The sequence below is a fragment of the Cupressus sempervirens genome, chromosome 2 (assembly GCF_028749045.1).
Source record: "Cupressus sempervirens isolate cs-2001-9-10 chromosome 2, ASM2874904v1, whole genome shotgun sequence".
NCBI classification, from domain to species: Eukaryota; Viridiplantae; Streptophyta; class Pinopsida; order Cupressales; family Cupressaceae; genus Cupressus; species Cupressus sempervirens.
The window spans coordinates 412,078,487-412,095,605 of record NC_143119.1 but is presented as its reverse complement, the minus strand read 5'-3'; positions in this window follow the sequence as shown (position 1 = coordinate 412,095,605).

The following is a 17,119-nucleotide window of genomic DNA, read 5'->3' as shown; positions in this document are numbered from 1 at the left end:
TGCCCATCCATTATTATAAGGGAGATATGGAAGGATCAAAATTGTATAATTTTTTAAGTGATTCAAGAGTCTTTGATGAGGCTCATAAGTAGGATAGATGTAATAATAGAAGAGGTGATGAAAAAAACCACAAATCATATAAAATTAAATATAGTTTTAACTCCTGGGATTATGTAGTTCACAAGGAATGACCTGGAATCAATATTTGTTTCCAAAGTTTTGGGTCATCTACAATGACTTCCATGGTGGATAGAAAGATAGTCTCTTGAATTTGGCTAAAAGAAGGATAGATTAAGATACATTTTTATGGGGCAGCCAAAGACAATTTGGGGCCTTCAAGAATAAGTTTGATTGCAAGGGTTGGTGTGGTAATACTATTTCTTTTGCAATGATGAAAGTGGTTAGTGGAAAAAATAATCTAGCAAAATTAAAGGAAACCTTATTAGCTGTTAGAGTTGGTAAATTATTAAAAGTTGATAAGAAATAGTTGGAGGGAGACTCTAAATTAGTTTTTGAGGCAATCTAAAGGGGTAGGACCCAAGATTGGAACCTTCAGAGTGCAATTTGTAAAATTTGAACATAGTTAATGAGCTTTAAACAATTCAAAGTAAGCCATACTTTGAGAGAAGGTAATTGTGAAGCAAACATCTTTTCAAAATGGGGAATTTGCATTTCAAAATGCTAATGGCATAGTCTTGGAAATGATGAAGCATTGGGATTAAACATAAATCTTTGGCCAATATTTACACTTGGTTTAAATTTTAAAAGAATAGACTTTGGACATGCTCTAAGAGAAAACAAGTTGGTGCATGCACGATGTAACATTGGAGATTGATGCAAGTTTCAAAATACAATTAAAAATAATATCTTCAAACTGATTAGATGTTTTATGATGTGGATATATGATAAGGAAATGTGTCAAGTTGAAAACTTAGAGAATAATGGCTTTAAAAACTCTTCTTAGGGAATGCCTTTTTGAAATGCTTGGCTTATAAATTTGATGTGATATTAATAAATGAAATGCGAGGTGATGACATAAATGTTTAGAAAATAATGGAATATGTAAGCTCAAACCAATGAAACAACATTTAAACTTAGTTCTGTGACAAGGGAAGTGTGCGATGGTAAGCAAGGGATCATATTAGTAATGGAATGATGTACCTTGCTTTTTAAAGGAGAACCTTAATTATAGAAGCTAGAACTTACATTTATGTAAACTAGAGTGGTGTGAATTGCATAATTAAAAATAAAGAAACTTTCTCTATTGACATGAAGAACAAACAGTAGAAAGGCTTCAAAGGGTTGATGAAGGTAGAGTGATTAGATGGACTTTTGAAGATCAAAAGTGATGAGATGATCCAAGCTATTCTGGGTATAATTGGACCCCAATTCTAAGAATGGAAAAGGAAATGGAGAGTTAATCTTGATGTCATTTCAATGATGATCATCTAAGGGTTGGAGATTGGTGAAATCACAAAGGAGGTAAGAAGAGTAATTAAGGCATTGTTTGAAGATGACCTCTTGGAAGGATTGGAATCAATATTAGAATGGGGTATTCCAGGTTGGGGGTTGGATTTGAGGGAGTTCTTTGAAGTTGAGGATGATGAAGGAGGTTTGAAATGGTCCCCTTTGTGAGGTGGTGGGGGAAATTAGATAGCGCCACTTACAAATATAAGATTACTGATTCATGGCAAAAAGTGGAGGAAATTACTCGACATGAGGAATGGATGAGGGCAGTTGAAAGGGTGAAGAACCTGAAGGTGCCTCATCATGGGAGGAGCACCCAAAATAATTGATGCAAAATTGTGGCACCACTAGATCCATACAGGCACATATAACTTTAAGAAACCCCTCCCCCAAAAATATATAAATTCATGGCAAACCCAATATTAGTTTCGGGGGAAAAAAAAAATCTCTATTAGAATTTTTTTTTTGATGTTGGGAAAAGTTTAATCTTAGATGTGATTTTTCACCAACCATAGTAAAATTTCATAAAATTGAGGTGATCATTTTCCTTGAGATAGAAAAAATAAAAATTTAAGTGGCGATTTTGTCCCCTGTGATATAAAAAATATACATTGTATATAAGGCGAGTTTTCTCGTTTATTAGAAAAAAAAAAAATTGTATTAGGCACTTTTTCCCAATTATTGGAAAATATATATATTGGATTAGGTGATTTTTCTCATCTAGTGAAATAAATAAATAATGCATTGGTGAATGTGCTAGAAAATGAGGTGATAACTCAACAAATCAATGACAGTTAATTGTATATTTTTCAAATTAGTTGTCAGATTATTAAAAGACTATGATCAATATTAAATTAAAGAGTGATAAGAGAGTGAGGTATCTATAGGATGACATGTATGTGGAATGCCCTATTGCATTTATGGGAGAATATAATCTAGTAAAAAATAATCTTTAAATTGTAGACATCCTGGTCAATGGTTGCCATTATTAGAAATGTAGTTGATTGCCAAAATGGGGTTCCCTGTGGAACATGGATCATCGAATGAAAATCCAAGCCCTGTTGTCGACCTAGATTTGACTCTAGAGGAGGATGGGGAGAAAATTGATCTTACTACTGGGCTTGTTGTAGCTTTGTAGGTTCTCTCTGCTAATCTCAGATCAAAGAGATGGAAAAGGAAGACCTATGAGCGATGTTTGTCGAAATGGGTCTCAACCCTAATAATTTTGAAGAACAATTTACAAATGTGGTGAAACAACAAAACTGGAACTTCCATGCTGTTGGGATGTTTTGAAGGATAAAAGAAGTGTTACATGAAGAATTGTCAGTTTAGTTAGGTTATATTTTGTAAAACATATTATCAAAAAGTGTATGAAATGTAATAGTTGGAAGCTTATAACTAAAAGGAAGACCTACGAGCGATGTTTGTTGAAATGGGTCTTGACCCTAATAGTTTTGAAGAACAATTTACAAATGCAGTGGAACAACAAAATTGGAACTTCCATGTTGTTGGGATGTTTTGAAGGATACAATAAGTATTACACGAAGAATTTTTAGTTTAGTTAGGGTGTATTTTGTAAAACATATTATCAAAAAGTGTATGAAATGTGATGGTTGGAAGGTTGTCCCTTCCCTTTTTGAGGGAAACCACAACCATTTTTGGTATAGTATATATGCATGTGTGTGTGTGTGTGTACGAAGATGGAATGTAAAGAAAATAGAAAAGAATAAAATGCAAAGTAAACCCTTTTTGTTGATATTTGATATTTTAGTGGTATGGTGTTCTCTTTTTGGCTCTAGTTATTTTATAGTAATTAGATGATGTGTTTAATTATTACTTTCCAAACTTGTGTGAATCATAATTTAATTTTCTAGTAAGCATTTACTGGTTAGTACAGAGTACACATGCAATAATGAATTGATGTATGAAGTGATGACTTTTTGGGAGATGTGTCAACTAACATGTCATATCTCCAATGTGCATGCATAACATCCATCTACAGGCTACTGTTTGATGATTATATATCAACAGTTGAAGGTTTATTTTGGGTGAAACGTCTCAAACAAAGCCTTGACCTTGTTCAAGTCTATGGAATGGTGATACATCTCCTTCCACTTTGTACCACTTGTAGTGGACATTAAATAGATGTCTTGTCATTGTTAGTGACATTCCCTCTTCCATCGACTCCACATGCATTACAAATTTTTCAGCACAAACTTGCATTTATAAGGAAGATTTGTAAAGATTTAATCATTTAAAACAATTGAACAGGAAGCTAAAAGCACAAATTTTTAGGGACCAAGGTTAAGAATCTTAAATAAATTTCTAGGTACTCATCTTATTTATAGGAAATCAAGCTTCTTCATTTGTCATTTGTCATTTTGTTTTTGATAGTCACTAGTCTGGTAGTTGTAGCGTTTGATAAATTGTGGTCTAGTTTACTTAGTTGGTGAGGTAGATTGGTAGTCATTTCTTTGTAGCATGTAGCCATTTTTGTTAAGTTAATTATTTTATAAATTTTAAATCAAGATGGACACTCCAATTCACCTGACATGCAAGTTGGAAGAGGACTAGAAGACCTTTATAGGCGATGTCTTTGATAAAAACCTCTTGTCAATTTGCAATGAGGTTGTGTTCGTAGTAAATTTCATCATTCATGTTGTGAAAATGGTTTTGGGGCATGAATTTTTGGAGAGTGAGAATAGGTACCATGTCAACACAAACATTACATCCTCTTTTCTAGCTTCTTTGCTCGACCTTAGAAAATAAACAATCGACATTTTTATGCTCTCGAGGAAGACTTTTAAAGCATAATTCTTGGGTGATGACATTGACATTGTTGCTCATGTAGTATTAGGGGTGGGGATCCCTTGGGTAGGTGAAGTCCACAAGCTTTTGGAATTGGCTAGAATGTGGCCCTACAACCATTTCTATTGGGCCTAATTGGTGGGTAGTTGAAGCGCCATAAGAAATGGGCACATATTTTCTCTGAAAATGGTATAATCTGAATGGAATGACACAGGATAACCAATAGCTTCAAGAATTCATAGATGTAGTCAGATCTCATGCTTTCTACACATACTAGTACAATAGTACTAGGAATTTCACCTATTGACATTTATATCTAGTTTCAATTTTATTTTATCAACTTACAATCATTGTACATGCGTCTCCCTGGAGATTGTAATTTTCAAGGAATATCAATGAAAATCTTGGAGTTTCATTTAAAATTATGTTTTATTATTATGCTTACTTCTACAATGTTTTGGCATTTTTGAAAATTTCCATTAAATTGTTAAGAAACATAATATAACATTTAACAATGAATTAAAATTAACATCTTGAGGTTTAACATTTAACATTTAAGTAATATTTAAATTAAGTAATAAATCAAGTGTGTAAATTGAATGACATTGGACAATCAAATTTATTTCTCCATTAGATGGGTTTAAAATGAATCCTTAAAATGCTTATTAAAGTTCTCCGCATTCATTTTCTGTGCTGAAAGTATCATTGAACAACTATTTTATTTTAAAATATTAGAAATATTCTAATATATTTAAGAACTATAATATTAATATTATAGAGGAGATGCCTCAAGTATCATTGGATGATCAAAGATCAATGAATCCAATTGTATTTTGGGCCAATTTCGGCAGTTGTTGACTTGTTTTCCCAAATTCTCCCAGAAAGAAGGCAAGTGGAAAACACGTACCAAGTGTGAAATCACTATGCTTAAGTAACACTTTTTTATCAACTTAGATCGACGACACGAGATGTTTTTCAGGCAATTTTGGGGAACACTCAACCATTTTTATAAATGTCACCTAGAAAGAAGACACATGTCAACTTGAACTCTAATAACTAATAATGATCAATAATGTTTCATTATTACATTATTCATATTGTAATAATCTGAAGGAGAGTTTATGTGTATCAAATGATATTGACTTTTATTATTTTATATTCTGCTAATCTATTAAAATTTTAATTAATTTAAATTTGATATGTATTTTTTGGGAACTATCAAGTATAAAATTATTGAGTGAAAATATATAACTATTACCATACAAGTGTCAAGTATGAATTCATGATTTTCTGATTTTCAAGTTCAACAAATCAATCATTGAAATGCTTATTAAATTTCTACTAATTCAATTTTTGCGTTGAAAGTATCATTCCAAATTTCCAAAACTATTTTATTTTAAAAATTAGAAATAATATATTTAAGAACCTTTTTATTATTTTATTATATATACTATAAATATAATAATATTACTTTATATTTTCAAAGAATAATATACAACTAAGAAGATGTAACATGCTATTATCATTTAATCTTAAAAAATTAAATTTCTTACATTTATAAGGGTTTTTTTTGTTTTAATTAATTTCATTTAAAATATGATGATTAAATATCTTCAATTTGCCAAATTATATATATGTATAAATATATAAAATTTATCTGATGAATATGAATAATACTATTATGCTTTTACTTGTAACTTCCTAACTACAACAATCGATGCTTACTTATATATCTAATTATTATTAACAATAACTTAGTATCCATAATCCAACTTCTAATCAATGAAACAATCTAATAAATTTCACTTATTTATAGTTCAGTGAAATACAATTTTGTTATTATTGTAATATAACATAATAATAAACAACATTATAATTATTATAATGTCACAAGTGTTAATATAATAAAGGGGATGCCTTGACTACCATTAGATGATCAAAGATCAATGACTCAAGATGTATTTCAGGCCAGTTTGGGCAATATTCAACCTGTTTTCCCAAATAACCTAGAGAGAAGGCATGTGGCATATATATATCACATGTGAATAATCTCTATTCATTTAGATGTGGTAAGTAACATAGTGAAACAAAGTGACACAACATCAACATCATTTACATTGTACTAGAAAGGGCCCAATGGGGATGCATCAACCACCGTTTGATCAACAAAGATCAATGACTCCAGATGCATTTCGGGCCAATTTTGGAAACAATCGATTTATTTTCCCAAATGCCCCTAGAAAGAAGACACATGACATACACATATCAAGTGAGAAATGAGTATGATGTTGTGCTTTGATGTGACCTCTAAAGAGGCGACGATCAATGTGCCGACCACTGTTGGATCATGAAAGATCAACGACTAGAGATGTATTTTGAGCTGATTTGGCTACACTAATTATTTTTTCAAAATTTATCTAGAAAATAAGTCTTCAGAAAGAAGTCTCTGACTCTTTAGAGACAAAAAATAGCAATAATTAGTAAAGTTAATCTTGAATTATACTGTAATGTTGCACATTTCATAAAAAAATATCATAAGTTATTTTACCAATTGGACACTATATAATGTATGTAATAATTAATATGAAACATAGTCTTGAATCTCCTACTTCTACAATATGTAGAATTTTCTTTTGGTAGATTGTAAGGTTTTATTTTCATTGTTCAATCTTGGATCTCTCACAAACTACCAAGATGTTTGCAAAAGCATTGGAGCATCACTATTCAAAAATGTGTTATGAACTTATGATTTGAAAGTTGCAACACAGTCCCAATGATAGTATTCTAAGACAACTCACATACTACAATTTTTAATTTGAGTTTCAACTATACAGGTAAGATAATGAAGACATTTTTCTTACCACATTAAATTTTTTTTATTTACTATAAGTTTAGTAGCGACCATAGAATTTATGGTTTGATTTTCATTTTATCATGCATTGTAAGCTTAAATCTTTACATTCTAGTTTCTAAGTAACTTTCAAAGTAAACTATTAGAATTACAATTTAGGGTCTAAATATTGATCACACCTATAAATTATAATTTGTGACAATGTATAGTTCTATAAAATTTTCAATTATGAAAAAAACATACAAGAGGAATGGTATTGGCACTACTAGTGGAAGTGCGACCCAACATAAAATATAAGGGACTGGGAAACTATTTTTTGACTTGTACAAACTAGTTAAATGCTAGGTTTTATTGATGAATCCACAATATTTATGATTCTACTATCTATGGAAGGAGTATGAAGGAAATCAAACATGCAATTCAAAATAAGTGGAATGATCCACAAAAGGAGTCAAAATATTAAAAAAAATAACTAAATGATAGGGTCCATTGTAAATAAATTTGCAATATGGACAGTAGCAACAACCCACTTGGGGTTTCCTCTAGTATTCCCTTGTCTAGAACTTGTATTGGGTTGTGTTAAAAACTATGATGAAAAAAGAAAGGAAATTTTCAATCAAAATGCACATGAGGAAATTCTATTGATAACATAGAGTGTATTTTTTAGTTTATTAGACCTATGATATGAAGCACAAAACCCAACCCACATTGACCTAGAAAACTAGCAAAAACATATGAGAACTTATGACCAGATAGAAAATAATCATATATCAAAGGATTAATAGATGAATTTAATATGCCCCATGATCATAAACCTTCATATGAATTGAATATTGTTTTCCAATAGGTTCAACATACTATACCCCTGCTATCAATGTGTTTGGGTTTGGAAAGTAACGAGAAAGTCGATGCCAAAATTTTGGAAATGATTTTCAATATTCATTGTCTACAAGATCTAGTAAGATATAATTATAGTGAGCACATTGTTCATCACATGCAAGAAAAATTGTTAATAATTAAAACAAGTTCATATTCACACTCATTGAAGATATTTAGATATACGACCTACTTGTGTTATCTTTTCATATCAAAACATCATCAAATATTTGAAATAAACAAACTTCAACTTGATTTTGGTAAACAAATATTTGAAATAAAAACTGTGATTAGGATGGGTGATCCCTGACGGGACTACAAATACTTTTTAGACTTATTTTTGGAATCCCTTTATCATAAAATTATAGGCACTTCAATGCCTAGATTTCCCATGTCTTGTAAACAATTCATTCAACTGGGAAGTAAAATTCAGTTGGTTAGTTGGTACTTTATGGAAGAGTACACTGTATTAAGGTTTTACGGTTCAATGGTAGAACCCTAAAAACTTTCAATACATGTGATAGAGAGGGTATTTACATTGGAAAATGTATGATAGATGGAAAGCACATATGTAATCTTTCATGGTGATCAAAAGAAAACCAAATTTCCTTCCTTTCCTATCATATGCAAAGGGTTCACATTTGATGAGAGAAGAGTATTCAATGTGGCACACGAATTTTTTTTACAGTTTTTAAATTTGATGTTTCCAGGCACTAGCAGTATGATCCATTAAATATAATTGGTACAAAGCTTGTACAAACCAATAATTCAACAAAAAAATATTTGCATGAGAGTATGCCATTGATTTTAAAATTTTAAAAAAATGGACTCATGGGAAGTAGTTAAAATATAGATGAAGAAATGTGCCATTGAAAACAATATTTCAATAGAGGAATTGTCAACAAAAATTAAAGAATTGTAGAGACAAAGAAAAAGTGTAGCCTGTGACATCCTATAATTTCTACTAGAAAGTGGACCATCCAAGTAAAAAATCTCTTCTAGATGCTATAAATAAAGACTGTGTAGTTGCACATTGGTAGGATAAAAAAACTAATTCTTTTTGGGGAATAAGGAAGAATCTCAGTGACCCTAAGACCTCTGTAGATTTTGAAGACTTGTCAGAGGATGAAACATTTAGCAAGTTATGAGATAATGAGCATCTAGATGCAACATCAGAACAACATGATGCTAAGGATGAAGACAATGAGTATGAGGTTTTTGAGGATCCTAAATCCCATGCCACATGCATTGACTGGTTCCACTAAATCGACTCCCAAAACTACTACTACTAGTACATTAGCTTCAACTGGACAATAAGTTGTACTCAATGATCATACAAGGAAAATTATGGCATAGGGGAAACAATATTAGAAAAATGAGTTATCTAGGTGATGGTGGGCTTGGCTCAATAGGTCAAGGGCCTTGGCATCCACTCCATGTACTAGAGTCACCAAAACCTGGTCATAAACCAATCATTAGAGATGAGTTAGATGATCCATCGGGTTCATAAAAAAAAATCTGAACTCATTACAATAAATACATCATTCACCCAACTAAATTTCCACATGCCAATATTGTTATAAATTCAAAAAGGACATTACAAATGCAGTTTGACAAGAATATTGTAGCTACTAAAAGTGCAAAGAAGAAAAAGGTTATGCATACTCATACTAATACAATGCTTGTACAAAACCCTCATAGAAGTCCACAAACTCTACTTTTTAGTGGTAGTGGGACATGATTAGGAAGGGGTGAGGTCATTGGTAATCCTCATAATGAAATTATTACAATCTCAAGCATTGATGGAGACAAGTAAAATGTTGGAAGTGCTCTTTCTCCTTTCAAACATCATATTCATGTGTCAATAGAACCAAAATTTGAATTCAATAATTTTGTAACAAATTTTCAACAAAACCAAATAATAAATATGAAAAATAATAAGGCATTTAAGAATGATGTACTTGACGTGGCTTATTCTAAAGAACCTACATTGAATAGGATATTTCCAACATATAACACAAATAAAGAAATGATGGAGTTCATGATTGTTTCACCCTCACAACTAGATAATAATCCATCAAAGAGTTGGATAGATCCAATAGATTTTCATGTTAGCACCCTATCAATAAATTTCTTCAAAGTAAAAAATGTGGACAAAGTTATCATTGCAAAAAAGACCAACTTTGTGGTCTATAGTTCAGTGTTCAAGATGGAGAGAGAGAAAAAAGTGTTAGAGAAGGAGATTGAAAAGTTAAATTCAGACCTGGTAAATGTAAAGACAAAGGAGAAAGTAATAGATAACAAGTGCAAAGAAATATAGAAAAGGATAACAATTGTCTCCTCTCAAGGATAAAAAATGGTGGAAGAGGTATAGAAGGAAAATAAAAAATGAATACCTTCACAAAAAACTTGATTGAGTCAAATGACAAAATTAAAAATTGAGTCAAGCTAATTAAAAAAAAAATGCGGGGAGCAATTATGGAAAATTTTGATAGGTTGTGTGATTGGTTTGAATTGAATCTAAGTGTCTGAGATGTTTGTGGGAGTATCAGAGAAAATATTGAGAAGAACAAAGACTTTTTTTATGGTCGAGAAGTCTGCCAGACAAATTATACACATAATCAACACAAACAATGATAGACATTTAGCCAACAATGGAATTCATGAATGCATTTTTGCATGAGTAAAGTCATCAGCTATCATTAAAAATACTAGTGTGTAAGGGAAGGAGAGGAATATTTGAAATTGATTGGGAGAAAGCTCACCAAGATGGACAATAGAAAAAAATTAATGATAAGTCTTGGTTTGCCTAATTCTTGCCCTAGTAACTCATCAACAAAATTTGTTTGAAGGGAAGATTACCAAAAAGAGTTGGAGGCCAAAAAGATGTCTAAAGTAGTCAAGTTTCATCAGGATACAATTCCTGAAAGCATTTTGAATTGCATAAAACCATTGGAAAATTTGAATGCATTATTGGATGTAGCATTATTTTCAAATAGATTTTCCAAATATGGAAGTTTGATGAAGTTGCACTTGTCATCCACTATAACATAAAAAATCTTCAAACTCCAAATGAAGCAAAATTCAACATCTTAAAAAAGATGGATGAATCTTCAATCATCTCATAAGAAATCCATCAGAGTATGTGAAACTTGGAAATGATTTTAATAATCTTTGTAGTGTTTATTTTATTTCTATTTCTAATGGTTTGGTATGAGTTCAAACTTTGAACTTTGTTTCTTGAACATGATAAACATAGTAGAATCATGATGCTATTTTGTTGAATAGAAATTAAGACTATTCCCATGAGGCAAAATGACCCAAAGCTATTGTTACTCCCATATTTCTATAGAAGGGTACTCAAGGTCATTTACTAAAACTAATGGTTGTAAACTTCATACTTAGAACTTATGATTATGAAATTGGGTATCAAAATTTATAATTTGCAACATGAATTCATTGAATTGTATAATTTATAATTTGTAAATAAAGTAATGGGAATGGATATGAATTTTATCATATGAATTACTATATTTTCAAAAAATTCATCAAGGATTGTACCATAACATTGTATCATATGAGAATGTTGCATTATAATGCAAATAAAAAAACAATAGTAATGGTAATAGTTGAATGATTGATGGCATCATCTAACATAAAATGTACATATTTTTTTAACATTAGACATTTAGAAAATGATATAACTTATTATGCATGATAGATGAATCATGATGAGAATAGTGTCCAAAATCTAGAATGTAGAATATAGTAATTACTAATATGTAATAAATTTAGAGTTAACACATCATACCATAACTACTAGAGTTTCTAGTGCATCTCATCATCCAAATGTTTAGATTCCTTGCCATCAAGTACAAACAATCCTTTATTATGCTCCAAGTTTTGTCTAGTCTGCATACCTTTGCTTACCTAATCATCAGCTTCAACATTAATGCTACTAATACCACTACTTGAGATAGTGATCTCATTTTTTGAAATGTTTCCTAAACCTCTTCTTTGGCATTTCTTCCTCCACAATTTCAAAGCCCTCTCATATGGAAAATTATTGACTTCATATCTGGATGTATAGAGCCTTAGGAAATTTTCCAAATTCTTGCCTAGTTTATTTCTTTCCTTTGAATTTAGGAACCCCAAAGCACTGAAAACTCTCTCATCCTCCACCAACCCCAATATCATGGTCAAACATAATTCAACAAGCTTGAAATATTGTGATATTCAATCCTGCAACACTTTGTTCTAAGTTATATTTCTCCAAAGTATGGTTACTAATCCTCCTTCTCTAGGGCTCTACATAAGATCATATTGCTCCATTATTGTATCTACAAAATGGTGTGACTACCCTCTCAAATGAGATTCATCTAAAAATCCATTTACAATCACCCTATTTATTTCTTTGGTTTTCCAAATTTGATCTATCAAAACCAATAACTTATCTCTAAATATTCAGGAGTTCTTAAACTCCAATAATGGAGAAGCACAATACAAATTAATTTAGTTAATTCGTGTCAAGGAAATCTTAATCTAATTTCTAAGGAAATCTTATAAGAAATTTTCTTCACATAATTTGTTATACAATGAATAATTTGTTTAAACACTTCCTTTGTAATAATATATTTTAGCCACGTGGGTTTCTTTCCTTTTCTTGTAGGCACATACCTTCCATAGTAGTGCATTAGTATCTCAACACCCCATATTTTGGCACATAATTCCCCCTTTGCATCAATCTTTACAAATTTATCAGAATTATCCTAATCTTTGATTCTCATCCACCCTGAAAGGTTTTCATCAACGAAAAATGAATATGGATTTCTATAGAGATTATTGAGGGCCACACATGTCATTTTATGTAGCATATTATATTCTACAATATACATAAATCTTTGCTAGAACTTCTTCATTATATTTCTTATTTCTTCTAGCATGGGGAGAATGGATGCTAATGTTAAGAATGTCTCTACATTACTTAAACTTTCAAGTAGCTCACCATATTTATGTTGACCACCCTGATCATCTTGAGTTGACTCCTTTGTACCAAGCAATGATGGATATTAAGAAAACAATCGATGAGCTGGTCCATCCAAAGAGATCCATCTAGTATCATTATCCTTAAGAAGAATTCTCCCATTAGTCAGTCCTTTGACAAACTATTAAAATTCCCTGAACTGTTTAGGACTTCGACAAAAAAGTGTCTATAGATCTCTTTTATTAATACTTCAACTCTATATATTTCTAAAGAGTTGCTGACAATTCCAAAAGCTAGATTCATTTTATGGGCCATATCGTGAATGCCAACAACATAAGGTGCAAGAAAATTAATTAACTTTTTGACAAGAGCATTCTTGTGGCCTGACATTCCTAAAGGTCTGATACACAAACTTTTGGATAATCATCATTTCATATATACCTCCATATTCAATTAGAGAACTCTTTACTTGTTCAAATATGTTTCCCATTGTTGAATTATCCTTCATTTTCACAACAATTAGTAGATTGGGTTGGCGGAAAAAATTGTGTACAATATAGACATGCATGCATACCTAGGAAGTATTATCTATTGCTATCACCTCATCTAAATATAATGCAATACAATTTGACTCTTTAATTTTTGCTTTGATATTTTCCTTTTTAACCTTAGCAAGACAACATTCCCATTCCCATATGTTGTTTACTAACCAGTGACTCCTCGGATAATAAAAAACTCTCATAAAGTGTAATAAACCACTCAATGATGGGTAGTCTATCAAGGCACACCCTTTGCTCAAAATATAGAAGACAATACTAAATTGAAGAACTTTAACCATTTCTTCAACTTCCATTGCTTTTCCAAGAAGAGATTCAATTGAGCCTTTAAGTTCAATAGGCTTTGTCTATGTTTTCTCCTAAAATTAGAAGATTTATGTATTCTTAACATGTTGACATTCCTCCTTGGTTTTACATCTTGTCACTAATTTTTTCACTCCATATATGATTTTCTTCTCATAAAATTTACCCATATTCTTTTATATGGTTTTAATTTTTAGCTGCAACATCTTTTCCTTCTTATTTATCCTTTTGTATATTGTAAATATGCATTCCACCAGAGGCTTAGCTTCTATTGGATTACACAGATATTTCATAAATTGATACTTTGAGGCCCATTCTATTTAAAAATTTCTATTATACATATCCCAATTCTGATTTTTTTTGATTTCACATCATTTTTTCCATTGTATTTCTTTTTTCCTTTTCCTAGTCATACACCATCACCATCTTTGAATTTTCATCCAAGTCAATTATATTATTTTGGCTACTCTAAGTATTGAACTAAAGATCTTGGTTACTCTGGGTATTTACCTGATCTTCTTCAAGTTCATTTTTATCAAAGATATCAAGTTCACTAACATATTCAATATGTGTTAGTGATACTGGTAGTGGTTGGGAATCTTGTAAATGTACTTGTGATGTTGTAGCTTCTTGATTTTGACCACTAAAATATGACGGCAAGGTTTTACGTGCACGTTTGGTTGGCCTTTCTTAGATTCTACCACACATAGGACTCTTACCCTTGTTCATGTTCGAAATCTCCAAAGAAATATAGGCTGCCAAAAAATTCAAGTTGTTCAAAAAGTCACAATCGACTATTGCATATATTTATTAAATAGTATTCATTGGTTGTAAAACCTACACTATAATGTTGGAATTCTTTAGAATAATTGAGAGGGAGGGTGAATCAGTTATCCAAGGTACAGATGTACAATTGGTTTTTTTTACAACTTAGTGAACCCATATTCATAAAGCATTTTCATCATGCATGCATCTATTAGATCATACAATCACTTAAACTTGTAGGTTACTGTCAAATCAACTTTGCAAAAATGTAAACATGAAAGATAATAGATTCATTGACACATTTGACATAATGATTTAACATGGAAACCCAATTTGGGAAAAACCAATAGTAACATGCTACTCATTCTCACTCTTCTGAAGTGATGCCCTGTGAAAGGCCAACCTTGTTAAAGGTTACAATGCACACTATTAAATGTGACCTAGTTAAAGAATTTTAATCACCCTGTTAGGAGTGAGCCTTGTTAGAGGACTTTAGATCATTCACTTGGAATGCCACCTAGTTAAAGGATTTACAAAAGACTATTAGGTCAACATTAATCTGAAGGATTTACCATAGACTGCTATAATGATTAGAAATTAACACTAAGACATGATCTGATAACAACTTACAACACACTTGCAAATTATAGATCTCTATTTTTAGTCCTCCATTCTACTTGGCTTTCACACACTTCAGCTTTGATAGCTTGTTTAGTATTTAAGCATCCATACCATTAAGCCTTCTTGCTTTGCTTTCCAATGTAGTCTCTTCTCTTCGGTCATTGAATGAAGCAATATCCTAGACTTCTTGTCTTCCGTAAGTTCTCGCACATTGACAACCTTTGCTTCTGAATAGCCAACTCTATAAATAGAAAATTAAGATCTTTTGCCATTCATCCTCCATTGTCCATTTTATTGTTAGATTTGATTAGGTAGGATTTAATGAATCTACCCATCATTTCATTTCATTCCCTTCTAGAAACTTCTCCGTCAATCCTCTTTGAATTTGTCTCAAAATAGTTCATCATGAATTCTATGCCACTAGCTCATCAAGCTTATCTTCCACACGGTTCACACAATCCAAGAAATCAAACTTGGCTCAGATTCATCAAATTCATGATCTTTCACATAATTTTGACACTCAACATTAACTTGCTTCTGACACTTGACATATATTGTGTTGCTCGAAATCCACTATCAAAACACTCGACATGAACTAAAGTTTATTGGTGCTCGACATCAACTAAACTTTATTTGACTTACATTGTATCACCCGACTTATACAAAAAATGAATTTTCTCAGCTCCAACTGATTTTTTGCTTGGCTCACACTAACTTTAATCGGTACCTACTATGCAGATTGTTAAGCTTGGCAGACATACTACATTTAAATTATTCTTCTCAACTTAATCAATGTATCCATCCTTTGTAACCTTAAGTAGATTATCAATGCACTATAATATCACTATCATAGCTAATCCTTATACTCCTTTTCCATATCATAACTCAACCTTTCCTCTAGGTGCTATTGTTACCTCATTTGATCAAATTGTCCTCATCGATCAAACGAATGATAGTACTCAAATCATCTAAGCAATTATCTTACCAGCAAGTAGTAGGTTTGACATCAGTGACAAAACAATGATTGAAACACATATTCATACTTGTATCAATCTTTTTTTAACAATCTCCCTCTTTGACATTGATGGCAAACCAAACTGACCAAACTTAATCAGTTCAACCAACAAAAACCAAAAAGAAAATAATTCCTTGTATTGAAATCTCTCCCTCTATCAACAAATTTCATCTTTTGAATAAATTACAAAATTATGTTCTAATCAATAGACAATCAATCAACTCATCCTTGTGACTCCCTCTAGATCACTTCTTATATCACCTTTGACATTAACTCCCTCTTACTAGGTATTCATATTTCTTCTGTGTTTACATTCATCCCAACTCAAAAATCATGATTTCTCCCTTTGTAGGATCAAGTAGATCAAGATTTCTCCCTAATTTCCCCCTCAAAAAGATTTCTCCCTCATTTTTGCCTTAGCAGGATTTCTACCTCTTTGACAACAATGCCAAAGACTTGTCTTCTTAATATGCATATATGAACAATGCCAAAGACTTGTCATCTTAACATGTAGTTGTCTTACCAACAAGTAGTAGGTTTGACATCAGTGACAAAATAATGATTGAAACACATATTCATACTTGTATCAATCTTTTTTTAACAATCTCCCTCTTTGGCATTGATGGCAAACCAAACTAACCAAACTTAATCAATTCAACCAACAAAATATAAAAAAGAAAATAATTCCTTGTATTAAAATCTTTGCCTCTATCAGCAACTTTAATCTTTTGAATAGGCTATAGAATTATGTTCTAAGCAATAGACAATCAACCAACTCATCCTTATGACTCCCTCTAGATCAATTCTTATATCACCTTTGACATTAACTCCCTCTTACTAGTTATTCATGTTTCTTCCATGTTTACATTCAC